The 8,636-nt window shown below is 45.7% G+C and overlaps 1 long non-coding RNA gene across 4 annotated transcripts in view; it reads left to right on the top strand.

The window, feature by feature from the left end:
- The first annotated feature begins 512 nt into the window (after positions 1-512).
- Positions 513-8,636, top strand: part of LOC141422498 (uncharacterized) — a 263,968-nt gene continuing 255,844 nt past the window's right edge. For all 4 annotated transcript variants that reach the window (XR_012447086.1, XR_012447088.1, XR_012447085.1 and 1 more), the window contains exon 1: positions 513-758. This is a non-coding gene — a long non-coding RNA (uncharacterized lncRNA). The remainder of the gene's footprint in view (positions 759-8,636) is intronic.

Here is an 8,636-nt window from a genome sequence, read left to right as displayed (position 1 = left end):
CTGATCCATTGTCTGATCCAATGGAGAAGGGGATCCCATACCTAGGAATTATTTCCTTTAGTAAGGCACGGACCACTTCTTGGGTCTTCTTTGTTTGGGAGGGGAAAACCTCTGCCTACCCAGAGAATGTGCACATAATCACCAGAAGGTATTTGTAGCCTCTGGTTTGGGGCAGCTCAGTGAAGTCTACTTCTAAGTCTTCAAAAGGGGAACTACCCACATATTGGATTCCTGATTTAGGGAGTCGCCCCTGCTCGGGGTTATTTTTTGGCACATGTTTCACATTGCTTACAAATATTGCTAGCTAGACTAGAGAGGCGGGGGACATAGAAATACTGGCTCAGCAATTGTTCAAGGGCCAACTTTGCCATATGAGAGACCTGATGAGCATTCTTTACAAAGGTGGGGACTCATGTCTCTGGAATCACTGACAGCCCATCTGCAAGCTGGTACATCCCCCTTTACAATATTTTCCTTCCTCTTGAGTAAACCACTCACACTGATGACAGGAGTAATGTGGAACACATTCTGTCAGTGGGGTAGGAAGGAGTGCAGCAGTTACAGCCACAGGCAGGGCGGGTGACACCCAGAGAGCTGCTGCACAAGCTTCCTGATCTGCTCTCCGGTTTTCCAATGCCACCGCAGACTTGCCCTTCTGAGGACCCGGACAATGCATAACAGCGACCTTTTTGGGGGCCCACACTGCCTCCAGGAGTTCAAGAATCTCCGGCCCATATTTGATGTCTTTTCCTCCTGAGGTAATTAATCCTCTTTCTTTGCATATAGCCCCATGAACATGAAGAATGGTAAAAGCATATTTAGAGTCTGTGTATATGTTAATAGTCTTTTTAGCTGCCAGGACGAGGGTGCATGTCAGTGCAATGAGTTCAGCTCTAACCTGGATTTAGAGCCCGAGCTTCCAGGACTGAATCCAGAGATACCACTGCATAACCAGCATATCTCATTCCCTCTTTAAGAAAGCTGCTCCTGTCTGTCAATAGTTCAAGGTTAGGCTGAGGTAGGGGCTGGTCACCGAGATCAGGGCAGCTCGAGAAGACCTCGTTAATCGTCTCAACACAGTCATGGTCCAAAGGCCCTGCAGCCGATGGGAGGGGGGTCACCAGGTTTAAAGTCCAGACAACTTCTAGCTTCACTTGTGGATTTTCACAGAGCATACTCTGGTCAGCCAATAGTGTCCCTTGTATTCCAGTAGAGTCACTACAGAATGTGGGACCCTAACAGTTATTTCCCCTCCCAGTGTTAACTTTTCTGCCTCTGATACCAGCAAGACTGTAGCTGCAAGAGCTCGCAAGCAGGGAGGCCATCCCTTTGCTATTGAACCCTACTGCTTGGAGAGATAAGCCACTGGCTGATGCCATTAGTCTAGGAATTGGGTCAGGACCCGAGTTGCTATGCTGCTTCTCTCATGCACATAGAGGAAGAAGGGCTTTCTCATATCTGGGAGTCCCAGAGCAGGGGCATTGACTAATGCCTTCTTGATGGCATGAAAAGCCTGTTGCTGGTCAGATTCCCAGATTAGGGGCTCCATTTTGCCCCCTTTTGTGGCTTCATACAAAGGCTTTGCTAGCAAGTAAAAGTTAGGTATCCAAATCTGGCAGAACCCAGCTGCTCCCAAAAACTCATGGATCTGTCTTCTTGAAGTTGGGGTCTGGATCGAACAAACAGCTTGTTTTCTTTCTGCACCAAGGTTCTGTTGGCCTTGGGAGATGTGAAACCCCAAATATTTGACCTGGTCTTGACATATCAGGGCCTTCTTTCTAGATACCTTGTAACCAGCTTCCCATAAGAGACGGAGTAGGAACTCTGTCCCTTTAAGACAGTCTTGGTGGTTAGCCACTGCAAGGAGGAGGTCGTCCACATATTGTAAGAGTGTGCAGTCAGCTTCCTCTGCTGGGTGTGCTCGTAAATCTGATGCCAGAGCAGTTCCAAAGATGGTTGGAGAGTTCTTTAAACCCTGTGGGAGATGGGTCCAGGTTAACTGTTGTTGCCCCCCTGACTGGGGGTCCTCCCATTGGAAAGCAAAGATGGGTTGGCTCACAGGTGTCAACTGGATGCAGAAGAATGCATCTTTTAAGTCCAAGCATGAGAAGCAGGTTGCCTCTGCTGGTATCAGGGCCAGTAGGGTATATGGATTAGGAACCACTGGGTGCAGAGTCACTGCTGCTTGATTGACTGCCCAGAGATCCTGAATGAGGCAGTAATCATTGGTGCCCGGCTTCTGAACTGGCAGCAAATGAGTGTTCCAGGCAGATTAACAAGGTCTCAGGATTCCATAGTTTAAAGTCTCTAGAGGTGATGAGATATCCCTTCTCGTGCCCTCATTGGGATTGGGTATTGTCACTCTTATTGGAGTGACTCCTGGCTTTATCTCTATTACCATTGGAGGAATGTTGACGGCCAGCCCCAGAGGATTGTCTTTAGTCCATATGCCCAGAATCTTAAAGGGCATCTCTGGCCCCTTTAAGGCAGTCTCTATCGAGTGTAATCTCCATTCTTCTTCCCAGGGAGTGACTAGGGCTAGGACTCTAGGGGTCCCTGAGCCAAAGCTTGTCCATCCTCCTGAAAACTGATCTGGGCCCGCAGTTTGCTTAGCAGATCTCGGCCCATCAGTGCCACTGGACATTCTGGTATATAGAGAAACTCATGAGTCACAAAATGTCCTCCCAGAGTACATTTTCATGGCTGGAGAAAAGGGTGGTGGGCTTGGATCCCTGTGGCCCTCACAATTGTCTGGGGTCTTTTGTAAATTGGTGCCACCCTTTGGGTCACCACAGAATGCTCAGCACCAGTATCCACCATGAAATCTACAGGTTGGCCCCTACTGACATTCAGACCGTGGGCTCTTGGGGGCTGAGGAGGAAAGAGCCCCATCAGCCCTAATCCTCAGCTTGTTCAATGCTTCCAAGCCCCATAAAGTCTTCTTTCTTTTTTGTCATTCTGCATCTGGCCTGGAGCTGTGGGCACTCATTTTTCCAGTGTCCCTCTTGGAGACAGAAGGCACATTGATTTTTCTTTAGGGGCTCTGATCCCTGGGGCCATCCTTGTGGGAAGTTTCCTAGGGCCCCCCCTTTGTTTCCTTGGCCTCTGCCTTGAGTGGAACTGTGCCCTCCCCATCCATTTGTTGCTGCTGCCAGGAGATCTACATTCTTTTTCATCTTCCATTCTGCCTCCTTTTGAGCTTCTTGGTCTCGCTTAACAGACACCTTCTTTGCCACTTCTAGAAGCTTTAATGCATTCATGCCTGCAAATCCTCCTAATTTTTGTAACTTTCTTCTAATGTCCCCCTGAGCTTGCTGCACAAAGGCAGCATTGACCATTCGCTGATTTTCAGGAGCCTCAGGATTAAATAGAGAAGACAGATGGTATGCCTCACATAGTCTCTCATAGAGCTGTGCTGGACTCTCATCAGACTTCTGTAAGACCTCTGTGACTTTGTTCATATTCATGGCCTTTTTTCCCCCTTCTCTTAGAGCTGCCAGCAGAGCCTCTCTATATCTGTGTAAGTTGTCTCGGCCTTCTGCTTCATTTGGGTACCATGTTGGTTTGGCTTCTGGAAAGGCTGTCTGGGCATAGGCTCGCACATCATTTGTCCCACTGGGGGCATGAGCCTCAAGCCAATGAAGGGCTGCCGGGACAACTCATCTCCATTCCTCCGTGCTGAGGAGCATTTGGAGCAATTGTCTACAATCCTGCCAGGTTGGATTGTGAGTTTGGATGATGGACTGAATCAAGTCAGCTATGGCCTGTGGTTTCTCAGTATAAAAAGGGGTATGATTTTTCCAATTTAGGAGGTCCATGGTGGTGAAGGGCTGATAAATGAGCAAGGGTCCACCCCCTTGCAGTTCACCATTTTGGTTATACCATATGGGCCCTCTGGTCTCCCTGAGAGGCATCTGGAGTGCTACCCATGCCCTTGAATGGGTTTTTGGGTGAGCTCCTGACTGTGCAGGGGGGCTGCTTAAAACTCCTGATGAGGGAGGAGAAGAGGGAGGTCTCCTGGGTCTTCAGGTTTTGAGACTGTTGTGGGATCTGCCGGAGGCGAGGGTGGCCAGGGCATGGGCAGATAATCTGGGCATATGGTGGTGGGGACAGGTCAGGATTAGCCTGGAGCACTGGGGGAGAAGCATTTTTTCTCTTTTCCTTTCTTTTAAGAGTCCCAGTATTTGTATCCCTTGCCATCATAATCTTGCAACTGTCTTCAAAGCATTTCTTAAGCCAAGGAGGGGGATGAGCTACCAATGTCTGCCATATGTCTATGTAGGGAAAGTACTCAGGATGGCCTGGTGTTCCTGTCACTACCTGATAGACCCTACATATGGTTTCTTGCTCTAGAGATCCCTCAGAAGGCCATCCAACCTTAAAGGACACACAGTCTATTTCACAGAATCTCCAAAGTTTCTGGGGTGTGAGTTCTACACCATAATCACCTTTCTTGAAGTTGTCAAGCATACATTGCAAAGGAGTCTTTTTATTTTGGCTCCTACCCATATTGAGACAAGGCACAAGAGGATCAGGGAGTTTGGAAATGAGGTATGGGGGTCCTCAGTTTCTGACACAAAGGGAAGACAAACAACTTTTGCTTTGTCCATCCCTAGCCACTCTCCTCACAGAGATATTTCAGACATCTTGTAGCCATTGTGAGCCTGTATAAACCCGGGACCGGAATCCCAAGGGTGGGGTCACCCTAGACCATATGAGAATGCCTCTGGCTTCTGGAAATGGACTCTGCACACCATGTGGTGACTAAAGTCACACTTCTTTCATGCTCTCAGTTGCATATCACACATTCATCCAACCCAACAAACCTAGTCTGGAAGGTATCCCAGTTTCCTCATGAATAATCACAGAAATAAAAAAAACCAGATTCAGGAGTATTAGTGGAAACCTTAGGGGTTGATAATGCCCCTCTTCCATCCTCTCATGGACAGGCCTATTCTTATGGACCCGGGTCCTACCTGTTTCAGACAGGTGCCGCTCCAAATTTTCCTGGTTCCTGGGGTCTCTACCCAGGTTCCGTTGGGATGTACAGACCTGAGGCCTCAGTCTCCCTGGGAGGCTTCCCCAGCTGTCTGGACTAAGCGTCCAGTGGCACCTCAGCTGGGTTGTGTCCTCAAGAGTTGGGCCACAGCCTGACAGCCAGGGAGGCAAAAATACCAACTTTGGTCTCTCCCTTTCCCAGCCAATGCATCAGAAATGTTGTGGGAAACAGCGAGGGAAACAAAGTCATCAAGACCACTTTGCAGGAAGCAGGAATTTGTATTATGCTAGTGGACTCAGGCGAGATAATTATTCAAAGCCCTGAGCCCCGATCAGAGTCAGGAGATGAGTTATATAACCCCCAGGTGGCTTGTGTAACCAGGGGGTTTTTGCAGTAGATGGTTCACAGGTGGTCAGAAAGACAAGCCAGTTACAGAGAAACAGGCTGGTACAGAGTTTCCCCTTCCATCCCCCCACCCCCAACAGACTGTGGTCACAGTTACAGGAAACCTTGCAGGGCCTAACTGGAGGTCTGTGACACTTTTGAGCTTGCAGAAAGCTGCTTGTGGCCCCAGAGTAGGAAATCCAATGCATATTCCAGACACGTAGTGAATCCCAGAGAAATAGCCATGTTGGCGCCAAAAAAGGGGGCGGGCAAGGGGACCAGGAGAGGAGATTTGCCACCAGGAAGCATGAGGAGCCAATCTTCTTGGAACTTCTAGCCCAGTTGGGCCACCAGCTCAATGCTACTGAGTGACTGACCCCAGCCAATGCCACATGGAGCAGGACTATTCAGTCTTTCCCCATATGAATTTCTGACTCACAGATTTCTGAGCAAGTCAAATATTTTTCAGACTCTTCCATATTAGCGTAGTTTATTACACAGCAATAGGTAATCAAAACAATTGGCTCCCACCATCCACAATCTTCCCTGATGAAAAGTTAACTCCAAAACCAAATTGACTGATGAATATGAGAATCAGGACAGAGAAAATGTTTGCAAGCATACTCAGGCCTCTCTTTCTCAGGCTTCTTATCATTTGACCTGGTATCATCTTCACTTGCCAGTCTGATGAGCCATTGTCCTCAATCTGTCTCCTTTTGAACACCATTTTCCCATTGTCACATGATTCTCTTGTTAATTCTTCTGTTTACTCTAAGTTTTACACCAAAATTGCAACTGGCTTTTGTCAGGTAGTGGCCCCAGAAGATGCTCAATAGAACCACATAATAGAACTGTTCTGAGCCATTGTATCATATGTACTATGCCAGACACTGAGATGCAAGTGAAGACATGTAAATGTGATGTGACCCCTGCCCTCACAGAGCTTATAATTTATTACAGAGAGCAAAGTCATGTTCAAATAATTATAATTCAACCTGGGATAGGGTGGTTTTCTGGGATGCAGCAGTGATGATTTCTGGCTTGGTAGAATATTTCATTAGGATCTGGGATATTAGGTCTTGAACTGGGAGGATGAATAGGAGCCTGGGAGGAAGTGATTCTAACTACAGTGAGTAGTGTCTTGGTCCATTTTCTGCTACTATAACAGAATTCCTAAGATGAGGGAATTTATAAAGATTTATTTCTTAACAGTTCTGGAGGCTGGGAAGTCTAAAATTCAGGGGCCACTGAATCTTGCATGGGCCTTCTTACTGTGTCATAATATGGTGGGAGGAATGAAAGGGAGAAGGAGGAAAGGAGAGAGAGAGAGAGAGAGAGAGAGAAGAGAAGAGAAGAGGAGAGGAGAGGAGAGGAGAGGAGAGGAGAGGAGAGGAGAGGAGAGGAGAAGAGAAGGGAGGGGAAGTGAAGGGAAGAAAGAGAGAGAACAGAACTCACTGTTATAACCCATTCTCATAACTAACCCACTCTCAAGATAAATACCTTAAACCATTCATGATATCAGAGCCCTCATGACTTGATCACTTCTTTAAAGTCCCATGCCTCAACATTATTGCATTGAGGATGAAGCTTTCAACACATGAACTTTGGGGGACACAGTCAAACCATAGCAAGTAGTATGAATGAAAGTCTGATGAGCTTGGGGGCCTACGAAGCATGAAGCTGGGCATAGCAAGAATTAGGGAAGATGGGATTGGAAAGACATCTGTGGTCTGCAAAGGAGTTAGAAAGTGATTCTTTTAAAATTGCAGAACCACGGAAGGTTGAAGGGAATATCGCATCTGTGTTCATACACCATTGTTTGTAGATCTTTCTCCTTCTATCACAGGTGCTGGGACCCTTTTAACATAAAATTGATGTTCATACAAAATTTGCTCATATAATGTGTATAGGAGGAAAGAAAAACAGACGAACCACTCAAAGCATGACCTTTGAAGCTGACCTAGAAGAAGAAGGCAGCTTCATGGCCTGAGAAGCTTTACCAACTAAAAATAGAAAGAATATACTTAGATTATTTTTGTTTGACTCTCTAATGCTTAGAAGACATAATATTTGCAGAAAGCAAAAAAATATAACTTTGGAGTGATTTTTTTCCTGGTTCCAGAGAGGAGAGCAGGAACATTTCCCAAAGCACTTGGAAAAGGACTTTCTGGGGGGGAAAGCTGCAGTTTCTCTCGTGCTGTGTTGTATGCCAAGAATAATTACAAATTCTCTCAAGAACAAGTTAAGCATTTATTCTTGGCAAGTGACCCTTTTAGATTGAGTTTATCTGGATTGAATTTTCTGAGGCCTTAGTAAGTTGCATTTATTTAAGATTTTGGAGTATGGATATTGATGAAGAAGGGTACTCTCTTTGGCTGTTTTTGTGTGAGATGTGCTAAAAACTAGAAAATGAGGGTAAACATCTGGGTTCTGTCACTGTTCTTTTGAATTCTTCAGCTCAGGTGATAAATCACTCACATTCACATTCTTACAAAGGTCCCACTGGGTGTCAAAAGTGAAGAACTCTCTCCTTGCCAGTGAGGAGTAAGAGTCTCTTTAAGTGGAAGAGAAAGAGGGATACCAAGGGAAAGATAAGGAGTGTTCCTCATTCAACAGATAAGTCTGTAATTTATCCTTTTTTAATATTTGTTTTGATTTTTAAAAACTTTTTATTAGTTTATAATATTTGTACAGGGGGGTTCATTGTGACTTTCCATGTATGCATATAATGTACCCCAGTTTGGTTCATCCCTTCCACTGTTTTCCTTTACCCCCTCCTCCTTCTTAAAATGACTTCCACAGATTTCAGTGGTCCATATTCATACATGTGTAGAAAATACAACCTTACTCACTTGTCTTTACCCTCTCCATTTAGCCTCCCCTCCCACTATTATCTTCCCCTTAACATGGCCTGACTTACATTCCTGTCATTCACTGTTTAAGTGTCCGTTCATTGTTTGGTAGGGTTTTATCATGGTATTTCACCTATAAATACATTGTGCTTTAATCAGTCTAACCCCTCTGCTGTTCTTCTTTACTCTTTCTCCCTTACCCTATATCGTTCAACACTGCATTTCCTCGTGTCTTGTTCCTAGACCGATGCAGGCTATTTCAGCATTACTTACTCTCTATCATTCTCTTCTTCTTTCTTTCCTACCCTAATCTCCTCTAACAGTCCCACCATTGGAAACATGTTCTGTATATATGTGTTTATAGGATAAATTTTGTATTTTTATTTGGATCTATCTTCCAC

The sequence above is a fragment of the Castor canadensis genome, chromosome 4, assembly GCF_047511655.1.
Source record: "Castor canadensis chromosome 4, mCasCan1.hap1v2, whole genome shotgun sequence".
In the NCBI taxonomy this organism is placed as follows: domain Eukaryota; kingdom Metazoa; phylum Chordata; class Mammalia; order Rodentia; family Castoridae; genus Castor; species Castor canadensis.
This window is presented reverse-complemented; position numbering and strand designations above follow the sequence as displayed.